A 17,846-nucleotide genomic window follows, 5' to 3' on the forward strand; every position below is an offset into this window, starting at 1 on the left:
ATTTTCCAGTATCCTCTTCATTTTTTATTGTACTTTAGCTTTCCTTTTTTGGGTGGCACGGTGGTGTAGTGGTTAGCGCTGTCACCTCACAGCAAGAAGGTCCGGGTTCGAGCCCCGTGGCCGGCGAGGGCCTTTCTGTGCAGAGTTTGCATGTTCTCCCCGTGTCCGCATGGGTTTCCTCCGGGTGCTCCGGTTTGCCCCACAGTCCAAAGACATGCAGGTTAGGTTAACTGGTGACTCTAAATTGACCGTAGGTGTGAATGTGAGTGTGAATGGTTGTCTGTGTCTATGTGGTCAGCCCTGTGATGACCTAGCAACTTGTCCAGGGTGTACCCCGCCTTTCGCCCGTAGTCAGCTGGGATAGGCTCCAGCTTGCCTACGACCCTGTAGAACAGGATAAAGCGGCTAGAGATAATGAGATGAGCTTTCCTTTTTGTACTTTCCACTTTCCTCTTTCCGTTTTTTTTCTTTTTTCAGAAGAATGCCAAGACCTGAAGCTTTCTTTTTTCTCCTCCTGCGTAAAGACCACAAGCGGAGGCCATCCACATCGGATCTGCTTTAATATCAACAGATCTTTGATTAAGGTACGTGAATCCTTTCATCATGGCACACCTTCAGCCTGTTCAGTGTGCTGAGTGCAGGATGTTTAGTCATTCTTCCTCCGTTGCTAGCGATAGCTTTATTTGTGATAAGTGCAGATTAGTTAGCTCTCTGATGGAGAAGATTATAGTTTTAGAAGCACATATTCAGGCTTTAGAGAAGGCCAGTGAGAATGAGAACAGTGTAGTTTCTGTAGGGGAAAGTCTGGATGCCCTAGGTGGAGTTAGTAATCCCCCAATTCTGGCATAAGAGCCCTTACAGCAGGGTGAATGGGTGATGACTCAGCGGCATAAACATAGAGCCAAAGCTACCAATGAGGCTATCCCATGGGAGCACCACTCCTCTCCGCTTCACGTGTCGAACAGGTTTGCTCTCCTTAGCGATGCACCCACTGAGAAACCTGAAAGAGTTCTGGTTATAGGGGACTCTATCATACGGCATGTGAAATTAGCTCAGCCTTTAGAGTCACCAGCAGCTTTAGTCAGGTGTATACCAGGAGCCAGGGCGCCGGACATAGCAGGTAATCTTAGGGTCCTAGGCAAGCACAGGTTCTCAAAGATAGTTATCCATGCAGGAGTTAATGATATACACCTTCATCAGTCTGAGGTTACTAAGAGTAACTTTGTAGAGGTGTTTAAATTAGTGAAGGCGATGTCTAATGCTGTAGTGTGCTCTGGCCCTATCCCATCCCAATGTGGCATGGCGATGTAGCTTACAGCAGGTTATGGTCACTGAACTGCTGGTTGTCCAGGTGGTGCTCTGAAAACAGTATGGGCTTTATAGATAATTGGGCTAATTTTGAGGGCACTGCTGGCCTGTTAGGGCAGGATGGTATCCATCCCACTTGGGAAGGTGCTGCTCTCATTTCTTGCAGCATAGGTCATAGTCTCAGACCAGGTCTACAGTGGTGCTTGAAAGTTTGTGAACCCTTTAGAATTTTCTATATTTCTGCATAAATATGATCTAAAACATCATCAGATTTTCACACAAGTCCTAAAAGTAGATAAAGAGAACCCAGTTAAACAAATGCGAAAAATATTATACTCGGTCATTTATTTATTGAGGAAAATGATCCAATATTACATATCTGTGAGCGGCAAAAGTATGTGAACCTTTGCTTTCAGTATCTGGTGTGACCCCCTTGTGCAGCAATAACTGCAACTAAACATTTAAAGTGTTGATCAACTCTGGGATGTTGGTGGGTTTCATCATATGAACTGCTCACTTCAGGTCCTTCCACAACATTTTGATTGGATTAAGGTCAGGATTTTGACATTCCAAAACATTAACTTTATTCTTCTTTAACCATTCTTTGGTAGAACAACTTGTATGTATAGGGTCGTTGTGTTGCTGCATGACCAACCTTGTCTTGAGATTCAGTTCAGGGACAAATGTCCTGACATTTTCCTTTAGAATTCGCTGGTATAATTCATAATTCATTGTTCCATCAATGACGGCAAGCCATCCTGGCCCAGATGCAGCAAAACAGGCCCAAACCATGATACTACTGCCACCATGTTTCACAGATGGGATAAGGTTCTTATGCTGGAATGCAGTGTTTTCCTTTCTCCAAACAACACCTTTCATTTAAACCAAAAGTTGTATTTTGGTCTCATCCATCCACAAAACATTTTTCCAATAGCCTTCTGGCTTGTTCATGTGATATTTAGCAAACTGCAGATGAGCAGCAATGTTCTTTTTGGAGAGCAATGGCTTTCTCCTTGCAACCCTGCCATGCACACCATTGTTGTTCAGTGTTCTCCTGATGGTGGACTCATGAACATTAACATTAGCCAATGTGAGAAAAGTCTTCAGTTGCTTAGAAGGTATCATGGGGTCCTTTGTGACCTCGCTGACTATTACACGCCTTGCTCTTAGAGTGATCTTTGTTGGTCGACCACTTCTGAGGAGGGTAACAATGGTTTTGAATTTCCTCCATTTGTACACAATCTGTCTGACTGGATTGGTGGAGTCCGAACTCTTTAGAAGATGGCTATGTAACTTTTTCCAGCCTGATGAGCATCAACAATGCTTGTTCTGAGGCCCTCAGAAATATCATTTGTTCGTGCCATGATACATTTCCACAAACATGTGTTGTGAAGATCAGATAGATCCCTGTTCTTTAAATAAAACAGGGTGCCCACTCACACCTGATTGATTGAAAACACCTGACTCTAATTTCACCTTCAAATTAACTGCTAATCCTAGAGGTTCAAATACTTTTGCCACTCACAGATATGTAATATTGGATCATTTTCCTCAATAAATAAATGACCAAGTATAATATTTTTGTCTCATTTGTTTATCTGGGTTCTTTTTATCTACTTTTAGGATTTGTGTGAAAATCTGATGATGTTTTAGGTCATATTTATGCAGAAATATAGAAAATTATAAAGGGTTCACAAACTTTCAAGCAGCACTGTAGTTAATTTCTGACAATCCAGAGCCAAGGCCAGGGAGCAGACGAACAGGCTAAACCGACTGTCTGCTAGCTGCACAGAGTCGTCACTCAGGGTCCACACATCGAGACTGTGTCTGTTCCCCGAGTTCAACAGTAGAAATATTCAGAGAGTTTGTTCCAGTAACCTAATCAATATAAAATTATATCTTACTGACTGTACAGCCGCTGCCAGCACCTTTGATCTAAAGCAGGGGCGATTTCTCAGAGACAACAAGGGAAGCCGAACTTCCCCTAAAATTCTCTACCCAAACTGCGGTGTCTACGACGTTGAATTCTCATTAAAACAATAACTTGCATAACATAATATATGCCCAAGATTGTATTTACGTTCACAACTATCCCTATGTCATCCTGTAACTTATTTGAGTGATGTCTGGCGAACTTGCAGTTCGCTACGAGAATCACCTTTGCTGCCAGGCTGTAACCTTTCTTATTTCAATAGGCTCTATGTACTGGTAGCCGGGTATCCGTTGCAGTCTACGAGACGGCTCTGAACAGCCAATTTCGGCTAGTTGTTATTGGTTAAAATCGACAAAATCGTCACTTCCAGGGAAGCCGGGTATCTCTGGGGGTAAACGGGACATTGGGAGGGCCAAGAAGCCGGGCTGATAAAGGATTATTGGAAGTGGTGTTTGAAAGACATGAGGAGGGCGGTCGCTGTACTTCGGCGAGGAACACGGTAAGCATGACCAATCAGTCCCTAGCGGATGTCGAGAAAGTGTAGTCGTGTGCCAAAGTGCTGTCCGAATTTCTTTTCATATAAACATTTCTTCTCATTGATGTCTCTGGGGTAAACGGGACATGTGAGGGCCAAGAAGCCAGGCTGATAAAGGATTATTGAAGGTGGTGTTTGAAAGACATGAGGAGGGCAGTCGCTGTACTTCGGCGTCGGCGAGGAACACGGTAAGCATGATCAGTCAGTCCCTAGCGGATGTCGAGAAAGTGTAGTCATGTGCCAAAGTGCTGTCTGAATTTCTTTTCATATAAACGTTTCTTCTCATTGATGTCTCTGTACATTACTTTGTAAATAAATGTAAATATTACTCGTTGTGCTCCGTTAACTTTCATCCATTCTATCAGTTTGATCATTCGTGAATTCACTCGTTTATTTCATTTGTAGTTCAATCAATGTGGTTGTAGGCTAGCTTGAGCCTTATTGGGATCTGCAGTGCTAGCTGCTAACAGCTGGTATCTATCTGCTATAATGGCAAACGTCGTGGACATGCTTTTGTCAAAACGTTTTGACACTCTGCCATATGAGGAGAAAGTGAGAATTAAAGAGCAAGGCAGACCAAAGCCCCAGCTTAATCTCATTCAAAAATCAGCAGGTCATAACAGGTCTTTTCAGGTGTCTTGGTATGAAAATGTGAACTGGTTGACTGGGTCTCCTATGACTAATACAATGTACTGTTGGCCATGTCTTTTGATGAAGCCCTCTCAGGGAAATTTAGTTTGGTCAAAAGATGGGTTTGGGGACCTGGTGAATTTCAAAAGGGCTTGCAAAAGGCATGAAATGAGCAAGTGTGTATATTGTTCAGTAATGTTAAGAGAATGGTGGGCTCTGTGTTATAAGTTATACCTGGGTATAATATTCAAGGTTCTGTGTGTTGCATAGCTTACCTGGTTATGAATTTCCAGACTGTGTTGCAGAAGATGTTTAAGGATGTGTTGCACAGCTGGGTGTTGTGTTAAAGACTCTGTGTTGCATATCAGGGTATGATGTTCAAGGCTCTTCATTGAATAGCCAGTGATTTTTGGATGTTTGATATTTTTGATTAAGGATATGAGGCACTAGCCTGGCAAGCCAGACTCATCTCATCTCATCTCATTATCTCTAGCCACTTTATCCTTCTACAGGGTCGCAGGCAAGCTGGAGCCTATCCCAGCTGACTACGGGCGAAAGGCGGGGTACACCCTGGACAAGTCGCCAGGTCATCACAGGGCTGACACATAGACACAGACAACCATTCACACTCACACCTACGGTCAATTTAGAGTCACCAGTTAACCTAACCTGCATGTCTTTGGACTGTGGGGGAAACCGGAGCACCCGGAGGAAACCCATGCGGACATGGGGAGAACATGCAAACTCCACACAGAAAGGCCCTTGCCGGCCACGGGGCTCGAACCCGGACCTTCTTGTTGTGAGGCGACAGCACTAACCACTACACCACCGTGCCACCCACAAGCCAGACTATAACATGAAATGTCTCATCTCATCTCATTATCTCTAGCCACTTTATCCTTCTACAGGTTCGCAGGCAAGCTGGAGCCTATCCCAGCTGACTACGGGCGAAAGGCGGGGTACACCCTGGACAAGTCGCCAGGTCATCACAGGGCTGACACATAGACACAGACAACCATTCACACTCACATTCACACCTACGGTCAATTTAGAGTCACCAGTTAACCTAACCTGCATGTCTTTGGACTGTGGGGGAAACCAGAGCACCCGGAGGAAACCCATGCGGACATGGGGAGAACATGCAAACTCCACACAGAAAGGCCCTCGCCGGCCACGGGGCTCGAACTCAGGACCTTCTTGCTGTGAGGCGACAGCACTAACCACTACACCACCGTGCCGCCCGCAAGCCAGACTATAACATGAAATGTACAAGCAAAAATACTTTCTGCTACTAGGTGGGGTTGTCTAGTTCACTATGTTAATGGGGCACACCTTTCTATGCTTTGATATCCGGCCTACAGGTTTTATGATGAATGCGTAAAATGGGCATCCCCTGTTTTAAAAACCAGCAGCTGCCACTGATCTAAAGGTGGGGCTATTAAATATAGATCTCTTACATCTAAAGCATTAATGGTTAAAGGTCTCATTGCATCGTTTTTTCATTAATTGTGTGGTGGTCTCGAGTATGAATGAATGCCCTGTGAGCCGGTTTTGGTGAAAAAAATGCTGTGGTTCTCCTGTTTCAGGCTATTCTAGTTTGGTGGAGGAGTGGGTGGTGGGAGAACGACAGGATTTCAGCTCTTACTCATTAATATTCATGACATGTAAACATGTTACCTCTGATTGGCTAACAGCAATCAGTAAACGTGTTACCTCTGATTGGCTAACAGCACTGTGACGCTACCTCCAGTGGGTCAGAACAAGCGGATGTGGGTGACTTTGTAAAAACTGTTTTGATTGGCTGTTATGGTCTCGACATCGACGTTTTGACCAATAACAATGTAGATAACACGAATTTTACATCACATTCAACGAGATTTAAACGAGACTAAAGATGGCGACTTACAAATGATGTGTAAACATCGTTGGAGTTAATAAAGTTTGAACAGCATGAAGGAACATACCCCAACCCCCCGAAATTAATTTAAAAAAATTCTCAATGGATTTGGCATAATATAAAAAGGTCATTTTTTACTCAGAAAAAGCGGAAATCCGCCGAAAAGCGGAAAACTCTCATCCCTGCCTAGCTTGTGACCATGGCATGCACGCTAACGTGGAGAATATGAACATGCTATTTTGTAACAAAAACCTTCGAACAAAAAGTTCATGTAACTATTCTTTAAGTTAGTTTCTTAAGACACGTATTTTTTAGTATGTTACCTCGTTTGTTGACAGTTTCGGCGAACACTTCCGCCTTCTTCAAAACAGTCACCAGATGTCGAGTGGTGACGTGCCTTATCAGCTGATGTTACTCTATGGAGGCGTGAACGTCCCGCCCAATTTGACAGGTAGTCCACGCCTCCTGCTGTCAGGTCGCTGCCCCAGGACTGCGCTCCAGGTGTGTGACAGCGCGTACGCTCCCTCATCCCGGTTCATAGTCCTCTGCGCCCGCTTACGTATCTCCACTGCCTCCAAAATCCAACGCTGGTATCTATTCTCTTCAGCGCGAATGACTCTGGCCTCTTCCCAATTCATTATATGATTATGTCGTTTGCAGTGGTCTGAAATGGCTGATTTTAAGTTTTCTTGGTTTGCTTTTTCTTTTTCGGATCTTGTGAGTCTTTTTGTTGTTTCTTTTTCACATTCTAATTGGTGTTCTTTCCTGAGAGTGTGGAAGCATCTGCCCGTTTCACCAATATAGACTTTATTGCATGAACGGCAAGGGATTTCATATATGACATTGCATTTATTTTGGAGGCAGTGGAGATACGTAAGCGGGCGCAGAGGACTATGAACCGGGATGAGGGAGCGTACGCGCTGTCACACACCTGGAGCGCAGTCCTGGGGCAGCGACCTGACAGCAGGAGGCGTGGACTACCTGTCAAATTGGGCGGGACGTTCACGCCTCCATAGAGTAACATCAGCTGATAAGGCACTTCACCACTTGACATCTGGTGACTGTTTTGAAGAAGGTGGAAGTGTTCGCCGAAACTGTCAACAAACGAGGTAACATACTAAAAAATATGTGTCTTAAGAAACGAACTTAAAGAATAGTTACAATAATCAGACATAATGAATTTTCACTACATACATATAAAAAGTTCATGTTTTACTTACAGCTTGTGAGCTGGTGGTTGATCATCTTGACGGTACAGATCCAGGTATTAAAAACAACCTCGAAGCAAAACCACTACTGATGAAGTTTGAAAAGTCACTGTGGTTGAAATGATCAGAACACAGTACTAACGTTGCATTATACTTTGCTGGTGGTGTTCCAAAGATAAATTCCAACCATTTCTTCTTTAGCTCTTCTATCTTGGGCAAGAAATGCAACGTTGATGTGTTACTGCCACAAATAACACAGGCACGAACTTGTTCAGCCATGTTTTCAACTTGCTGTTAGGTCCTCTTCGTTAGCTACTGACGAGACAGGCTCTGCTATCTCTCCTCGCACTTAAATCCGAACTTTCTTCCCGTGGGCGGTCACAAGCCAAGGTGGGCGAGGCCATGAATACTAATTTTCGAAGTGACGTAAGTTCATAGGGCTTTTTCAGATTCGCTCGTTTTTCCGACTATTTTCTTTCATAAGCTAATACAGGGAATGGGAGTAGAATTACATTTTCACATGCAGCATGCATATGCAACTCGGAGTGAATTATGGTATTTCAAAAAGAGCCAGTATTAAACGTTTTTGGTGGAAGGGCACCTTTAATGAACTCATTACTGATCAGGAGTTTAATGTACTTTGTTTAACTGAAACATGGATTAAGCCAAATGAATATATAGCATTAAATGAAGCGAGTCCTCCTGGATATAGTTATATACACCAGCCTCATCTAACTGGCAGAGGAGGAGGCGTCGCGGTTATTTATAATGATTATCTAGGTGTAACACACAAACCTGGTTATAAATTTAATACATTTGAAGTTCTTCATACTAATATAATGTACAGTATGTAGCCTCGAAAAATAGGTCTACCCAGTTAATTCCATTGCTTGTTGTTTACAGGCCCCCGGGGCCATATTCTGAGTTTCTTTCTGAATTTGCAGATTTTATCTCAGATCTGGTTATTTCCTGAGACAAAGCTTTAGTTGTTGGAGATTTTAATATTCACTTCGATAATCCAGAAGACCCTTTGAAAACAGCGTTTGTGTCCATTTTAGATTCAGTAGGGATTAATCAGAATGTCATAGGACCGACCCATAATGGTAGTCACACCCTCGATCTCATACTAACATTCAGGTTAAACATAGAAAGTATAGTCATACTTCCACAGTCTGAAGTTATCTCAGATCATTATCTAATCTCATTCAAAATATGTCTGAGTAATAATATATGTACCTCACCACGCTACTGTATTAAACGTACATTCGCGTCAACTACTGCACAGAGCTTTATAAATGATCTTCCAGAGTTATCAACTTTGACTGGGTCACTGTCAGCCCCTGCAGAACTTGATCAGGCAACTGAATGCTTAGAGTCAATATTCCGCCATACTTTAGATAATGTAGCTCCTCTTAAAAGGAAAATGGTCAGAGACAAAAAAATTAGCACCCTGGTATAATGATGACACTCGCACTTTAAAACAGACCACTCAAAAATTGGAATGTAAATGGCATCAAACAAAATTGGTAGCATTCAAATTAGCGTGGAAGGAGAGCTTTCTGAAGTATAGAAAAGCTCTTAGTGCTGCGAGATCAACATATCTCTCCTCCCTAATAGAAAATAACAAAAATAATCCTAGATTCCTATTTAATACTGTAGCAAAATTAACCAGGAATAATTCCACTATAGACACATGCACACCTGCAGTATGTAGTAGCAACGACTTCATGAATTTTTTTTAATGACAAAATTGAGAATATAAGACAAAAAATTCAAACTACTAATTTAAGGTCAGACAATGTAAGTGACCTTGTAGTGAACAATATGAATGAATGAATGAATGAATGAATGAATGAATGAATGAACGCTTTATTATCACTTAGTCACAAGTACCAGCGAAATTAGCCGTCAACCCGTCCATACATTATACATACAATTGATACAGGGGGAGTAGACAGGACAGGAAGACAGGGATGAAAAATACAGAGTAACATGAGGGGAAGGGAGGAGAAAAAAGCAACCCCCACACTATGCTCCTGTGGGGAGTACAGTGTGGGAACATTAAAAAAACACCTCAGCACATAAGCACAAAATAACACAGTACACTTTACAACATGAAAACTCAGGACTCGAGGGGGAAGGGGGTGAGGGAGGGGGCGATCATGGGAGGGGGTAAGGGGGGAGGGGCAGAGGTATAGGTAACCCAGCGCAAACAAGCAGTCCGGTCCTGCAGCCGAAGACGGCGCTTACCCACTTGTCACACTGGGGGTAAAAGTGGCAAACGTGGGAAGTCTCATCTCGAGTCTCACTGCAGTTATCTTCAGGGGGAGTTGTTGTCCCAGCAATGGCCTTGGCCAAGGCCAGTGCTGTCTGAGGGAGCCAAAAGCAGATAAGATTGGGATTGTTTGGTCTTGGGGCGAGTAGACGCATTCTTTTACACGACTACTCTGTTTGTCCATTCTGGTCTCCAAATCGATCCATTTTCCTTTGCAAAGCCAAAAGCTTCTCCATGATGTTATCCATGTTGCGGTTCAAGTTCTCAATAGCCACAGTCTGAGTGCTGACAGCTCTGCCCACAGCTTCAATCATGTCGGGCAGCTTTATGGGGCTTTGGACAGCTGTCACCATTTTCTGATTTCCTCGATAAACCAGGGCAATGCCTAATCCAATCAGCAAAAGTCCTGTAATCATGGTTCTGAATAGGTAGATGTCTTCAATATCCTCCACAGAAAGAACCGCCAGGCACACGACCCGCCACCTCTCCCACGCGTCCATCGTGTAGCCAGCTGCGAATGTTCTGGCAGGACAGGCCGGCTCCCCCGAACCCAGGCTTCTCGTCGAGAAAATTGTGTCAATTGCGTGAAGAGACCAGTTTATCAATTCCATGATTTTTAGTTTGGAGAGCAGTGCGGAGAGAGTCTCTCAAAAGTATAGACAATGGACAGACAAGACCTCAGAAGCAGAAGCAGGGAAGATAAGGGAAGGAGAGGCAGAGAAACGTGACCGCCTTCCATGAGGGCACGGAGAAGAATATAACTGTATCAGATCAGCAATTAGAATATTTTACTCACCTTAGAGAAATTGAATTACTTTCATTAATCTCCGCATCAAAAGCCTCAACTTGTTTACTAGATCACTTACCTACACATCTATTCAAACAGATAATACCTGAAGTAATTGAACCACTTCTAAAAATAATAAATTCTTCTCTTAGGATTGGCTATGTAACCAAATCCTTTAAACTAGCAGTTATCAAACCCCTGATTAAAATACTTGACCTTGATCCCTGTCAGCTGTCCAATTATCGGCCAATATCAAACCTCCCCTTTATCTCCAAGATCCTTGAAAAAGTTGTGGCACAGCAGTTATGCTCATATTTACATAGCAATAACATCCATGAAATGTATCAGTCAGGATTTAGACCTCATCATAGCACAGAGACAGCTCTGGTTAAAGTAGTAAACGACCTACTGCTGGCGTCTGATCAGGGCTGTGTCTCGCTACTTGTGTTGCTTGACCTTAGTGCAGCATTTGAGACCACTGATCATTCCATTCTTCTGGATAGACTAAGGTGGGGTTTACATTAGACCGTATCAGCGGATCATCAGATTAACATTTTTAAAATGATTAGCGTGCACACAGCAACGCCAATACACGATTCGCGTGCACACAGCAACGCCAATACACGGATACGCTCGGCTCCGCAGGCATCCTGCGCTCCAAATCACTCCGCCCTGAACAGCGAGTGCCCTCTGGAGGGTGCGCACTCCGGCCCTGCACAGCTCACAGAGCGCGCGAGTGAAGCGTACGAGCAGTGATTCGGGACTGAGCCGCTGTGTGTGTGATCCCAGTGCATATCGGGTATGCGCGTCACTTACCACTTGCAAGTGGAAGGATGGCAAGCCTAAAGACAATCATAACTACACAATGGGTAGTATTTGCATCAGTATTTGCAGTATTTTCATACTTTTATACTCTTTAATGAAAGGTGATACAAGGCGGAAGTCAGCACCGTTTTTCAGCAGTCGCGTCACATGACCAACGCCAGCGAATCAGGAAGGTGGATGTCACAGTGACGTTGTCCAATGACGACACCAGCTAGAGCTCAGCACAGCGTATCCGCGTATTCTCAATGTTTACACAGCACTGGACCAGACACGATCTGAATTGAATACGTGGGCCCTGGCGGATTCCCATTTCCCGGCGTTTCCAGGTGTTTTAATGTAAACGGACAGTGCATCCGCGAAGAAAACGAGACAGATACGGTCTAATGTAAACTTGGCCTAAATGTTGTGGGAGTTAAGGGAACGGCCCTCTCCTGGCTCAGGTCTTATTTAACTGATTGCTATCAGTATGTTGATGTAAATGGTGATTTTTCTAGACATACAGTACTGAAGTAAAGTTTGGTGTTCCACAAAGTTCTGTGTTGCTTTTTTATTTATATATGTTACCTCTGGGTGATATTATTCGTAAACATTGTATTAGTTTCCACTGTTATGCTGATGACACACAGTTGTATGTTTCTGCAAAACCTGATGAGAGACACCAGCTTAACAGAATTGAGGAATGTGTAAAGGACATTAGATACTCCTGGTTAATTTTTCTACAGTATTAAATAGGAATCTAGGATTATTTTTGTTATCTTCTATTAGGGAGGAGAAATATGTTGATCTCGCAGCACTAAGAGCTTTTCTATACTTCAGGAAGCTCTCCTTCCAAGCTAATTTGAACACTACCAATTTTGTTTGACGCCATTTACGTTCCAATTTTCGAGTGGTCTGTTTTAATGTGCGAGTGTCATCATTATACCAGGGTGCTAATTTTTTGTCTCTGACCATTTTCCTTTTTAGAGGAGCTACATTATCTAAAGTATGGCGGAATGTTGACTCTAAGCATTCAGTTGCCTGATCAAGTTCTGCAGGGGCTGACAGTGACCCAATCAAAGTTGACAGTTCTGGGAGATCATTTATAAAGCTCTGTGCAGTAGTTGACGTGAAAATACGTTTAATACAGTAGCGTGGTGAGGTGCATATATTATTACTCAGACATATTTTGAATGAGATTAGACAATGATCTGAGATAACTTCAGACTGTGGAAGTATGACTATATTGTCTACGTTTAATCTGAATGTTAGTATTAGATCAAGGGTGTGACCACCATTATGGGTCGGTCCTATGACATTCTGCTTAATCCCGACTGAATCTAAGATGGACACAAACGCTGTTTTTAAAGGGTCTTCTGGGTTATCGAAGTGAATATTAAAATCTCCGACAACTAAAGCTTTGTCTAAGGAAATTACCAGATCTGAGATAAAATCTGCAAATTCAGAAAGAAACTCAGAATATGGCCCCGGGGGCCTGTAAATAATAAGCAATGGAATTAACTGGGTAGACTTATTTTTCGAGGCTACATACATTATATGAGTATGAAGAACTTCAAATGTATTAAATTTATAACCAGGTTTTTGTGTTACACCTAGATAATCGTTATAAATAACCGCGACGCCTCCTCCTCTGCCAGTTAGACGAGGCTGGTGTATATAACTGTATCCAGGAGGACTCGCTTCATTTAATGCTGTATATTCATTTGGCTTAATCCATGTTTCTGTTAAACACAGTACATTAAACTCCTGATCAGTAATGAGTTCATTAACCATTAGCGCTTTAGATGTAAGAGATCTAATATTTAATAGCCCCACCTTTAGATCAAAGGTGCTGGCAGCAGCTGTACAGTCAGTATGATCTAATTTTATCTTGATTAGGTTACTAGAACAAACTCTCTGAAAATTTCTACCTTTTTGTTGAGCTCGGGGAACAGACACAGTCTCGATGTAGGGGGCCCTGAGTGACGACTCTGTGCAGCTAGCAGACAGTCGGTTTAGCCTGTTCATCTGCTCCCTGGCCTTGGCTCTGGATTGTCAGAAATTAACTAGGCCTGTTCTGAGACTATGACCTATGCTGCAGGAAATGAGAGCAGCACCTTCCCGAGTGGGATGGATACCGTCCCGCCCTAACAGGCCAGCAGTGCCCTCAAAATTAGCCCAATTATCTATAAATCCCACACTGTTTTCAGAGCACCACCTGGACAGCCAGCAGTTCAGCGACCATAACCTGCTGTAAGCTACATCGCCACACCGCATTGGGATGGGGCCAGAGCATACTACAGCATCGGACATCGCCTTCGCTAATTTAAACACCTCTACAAAGTTACTCTTAGTAACCTCAGACTGACGAAGGCATATATCATTAGCTCCTGCATGGATAATTATCTTTGAGAACCTGTGCTTGCCTAGGACCCTAAGATTACCTGCTATGTCCGACGCCCTGGCTCCCGGTATACACCTGACTAAAGCTGCTGGTGCCCCTAAAGGCTGAGCTAATTTCACATGCCATATGATAGAGTCCCCTATAACCAGAGCTCTTTCAGGTTTCTCAGTGGGTGCATCACTAAAGAGAGCAAACCTGTTCGACACGTGACACGGAGAGGAGTGGTGCTCCTGTGGGTGAGCCTCAGCGGTAGCTTTGGCTCTACGCTTATGCCGCCGAGCCATCACCCATTCGCCCTGCTGTAAGGGCTCTAATGCCGGAGTTGGGGGATTACTAACTCCACCTAGGGCGTCCAGACTTTCCCTAACAGAAACTACACTGTTCTCACACTCACTAACCTGCTCTAAAGCCTGGACACGCGCTTCTAGCACTGCAATCTTCTCCGTCAGAGAGCTAACTAATCTGCACTTATCAAAAGTAAAGCTAATAGAGCTATCGCTAGTGACGGAGGAAGAATGACTAAACATCCTGCACTCAACACACTGAACAGGCTGAAGGTGTGCCATGATGAAAAGATTCACGTACCTTAAATGAAGATCTGTTGATATTAAAGCAGATCAGATGGCCTCTGCTTGTGGACTTTACACAGGAGGAGAGAAAAAGAAAGCTTCCGGTCTCGGCGTTCTTCCGAAAAAAGAAAGAGAAAAAACCGGAAAAAGGAAAGCGAAAGTGAAAAGTACAAAAATGAAAGCGACAGTACAATAAAAATGAAGAGGATACTGGAAATTTATTTGTAGAAAAAAGTTAAAAAAGGATTAGTAATTAACGCCGGCACTCGCGGGAAAAACGACTCGGCGCGAACAACTCAGGAAGGGTTATACCTGTTAAAACTGTTAATATTATAGTCAGGCTGTCTGTTGTTGCCCAAATGAGGATGGGTTCCCTTTTGAGTCTGGTTCCTCTCGAGGTTTCTTCCTCATGTCGTCTGAAGGAGTTTTTCCTTGCCACCGTCGCCACAGGCTTGCTCATTGGGGATAGATTAGGGATAAAATTAGCTCATGTTTTAAGTCGTTCAAATTCTGTAAAGCTGCTTTGTGACAATGTTTATTGTTAAAAGCGCTGTACAAATAAACTTGATTTGATTTGATTTGATTAGATACTGGATGCTTATTAACTTCCTTCTGCTTAACTCTGACAAGACTGAAGTACTTGTACTAGGATCACATGCAGCTAGAAGTAAGTTTTCTGATTACACAGTAACTCTGGATGGCCTTTCTGTTTCTTCACATGCAGCAGTAAAAGACCTCGGAGTGATTATTGACCCCAGTCTTTCATTCGAAACTCACATTGATAACATTACCTGGATAGCTTTCTTTCATCTCAGAAATATTGCTAAGATAAGAAATTTAATGTTTCTACATGACGCAGTAAAACTAGTTCATGCTTTCGTTACCTCCAGGTTGGATTATTGTAATGCCTTACTGTCTGGATGTTCCAATAAGTGCATAAACAAGCTCCAATTAGTTCAAAATGCCGCAGCAAGAGTCCTTACTAGAACTAGAAAATATGACCACATCACCCTTGTCTTATCCACACTGCATTGTTACCTCCACCAAGGTTATGTTTTCGGTAGTGTTGGTTTGTTTGTTTGTTGGTTGGTTTGTCTGTTAGCAACATTACAGAAAAAGTTATGAAGTTCTGAAATTTTTCCCAGAGGTGTGACTGGGCACAAGTAACAATCCATTAAATTTTGGCGGTGATCCGGATCACGGGGCGGCACGGTGGTGTAGTGGTTAGCGCTGTCGCCTCACAGCAAGAAGGTCCGGGTTCGAGCCCCGTGGCCGGCGAGGGCCTTTCTGTGCAGAGTTTGCATGTTCTCCCCGTGTCCGTGTGGGTTTCCTCCGGGTGCTCCGGTTTCCCCCACAGTCCAAAGACATGCAGGTTAGGTTGACTGGTGACTCTAAATTGACCGTAGGTGTGAATGTGAGTGTGAATGGTTGTCTGTGTCTGTGTGTTAGCCCTGTGATGACCTGGCGACTTGTCCAGGGTGTACCCCGCCTTTCGCCCATAGTCAGCTGGGATAGGCTCCAGCTTGCCTGCGTCCCTGTAGAAGGATAAAGTGGCTAGAGATAATGAGATAATGAGATGAGATCCGGATCACCATCTGGATCCCGGAATTTTTTAAAGGATTCTTGGCGGAGGTCTGCGCTCTCCAAATGCTTTTCTAGTATTGCTTATATTTCATATTGATTATAAAATATTACTATTGACCTTTAAAGCACTGAATGGTCTCGCACCACAGTACCTGAGTGAACTTCTGGTCCTTTATGACCCGCCATGCCTACTTAGATCAAAAGGTGCAGGCTATCTGCTGGTACCTCGTATAGTGAAGGCTACATCAGGGGTCAGAGCCTTTTCTTACAAAGCCCCACAGTTATGGAACAGCCTTCCAAGTAATGTTCGGGAATCGGACACAGTCTCAGCGTTTAAGCTGAAAACATATCTGTTTCGTCAAGCCTTTTGTTAATGGTGTTTATGAGGTAAAGGAGTAGATCTGGAGGGTCCTCAGACATAGAGTGTTTTGGTAAACTGGGATTGATGGATGCTGTCAGTCCCCCACTTGCTTGCTCACTCGAGTTTGTTGACGGTGTACTGGCTGGCTGCTTTATGTCCCAGGGCTCCCTCTTGCCTGTGTTACCTTCTGGCTCTCCCCTTTTAGTTATGCTGTCATAGTTAGTTTTGCCGGAGTCCCTGCTTGTACTCAGCGCAAAATGCATACTGTTCCAACTTATTCAGGTGACACTGGGCATACCTAACAACCTGTGTTTTCTCCCGCCCGCCCCCCCCCCCCCCCCCCCCCCCAATCTGTCCCTCTGAGTTACATGTCGGTCCTGGGATTGAGATGCTGACCTCTTCTGCTCCTTGGACCTGCCTGATCCATTCTGGTGCCCTGTGTCTGGCTGGATCGAGTCTCTTCGCATCGCTCCTGTGGAGGACGGCCCCATGTGGACAGCTGAAAGTTACACTTGGAGGATGCTCTGGATTCAACTGCAGTTGTCATGAACAGTTTTGCACTCATGTTTCCATCAATGAAGAGTTATAACATCAGTGAAACTGACTTCATGTTAAAACTGTTAATGTTATAGTCATGTTGTCTGTTGTTGCCCAAATGAGGATGGGTTCCCTTTTGAGTCTGGTTCCTCTCAAGGTTTCTTCCTCATGTCGTCTGAGGGAGTTTTTCCTTGCCACCATCTTGCTCATTGGGGATAGATTAGGGATAAAATTAGCTCATGGCGGCATGGTGGTGTAGTGGTTAGCGCTGTCGCCTCACAGCAAGAAGGTCCGGGTTCGAGCCCCGTGGCCGGCGAGGGCCTTTCTGTGTGGAGTTTGCATGTTCTCCCCATGTCCGCGTGGGTTTCCTCCGGGTGCTCCGGTTTCCCCCACAGTCCAAAGACATGCAGATTAGGTTAACTGGTGACTCTAAATTGACCGTAGGTGTGAATGTGAGTGTGAATGGTTGTCTGTGTCTATGTGTCAGCCCTGTGATGACCTGGCGACTTGTCCAGGGTGTACCCTGCCTTTCGCCCGTAGTCAGCTGGGATAGGCTCCAGCTTGCCTGCGACCCTGTAGAACAGGATAAAGCGGCTAGAGATAATGAGATGAGATGAGATGAGATGAATTAGCTCATGTTTTAAGTTGTTCAAATTCTGTAAAGCTGCTTTGCGACAATGTTTATTGTTAAAAGCGCTATACAGATAAACTTGACTTGACATTTACATATTACTACCCTTTTTGCTGCTGTTTCCTTGACTGTTTACATCTGGTTACATTGTTTGCACATGTTTGCACATTACTGCCCTTTGTGCTGCTACGTCCGATCATTGCCTTGTATTACACTACCCATTTTGCACTACATTTACCTTTATTTTGTACTATACTGGTGTTTTTTGCTGTTTTTTTGCTTTTATTTTGCACTATATTGCTTTTATTTTGTATTATTTCTTCTGCCTATTTTAATTTATTTGTAATTGGCATTCATGGTGGACAGCAAACTAAGAATTTCATTGT

This window comes from Neoarius graeffei, chromosome 9 (genome assembly GCF_027579695.1).
Source record: "Neoarius graeffei isolate fNeoGra1 chromosome 9, fNeoGra1.pri, whole genome shotgun sequence".
In the NCBI taxonomy this organism is placed as follows: Eukaryota; Metazoa; Chordata; class Actinopteri; order Siluriformes; family Ariidae; genus Neoarius; species Neoarius graeffei.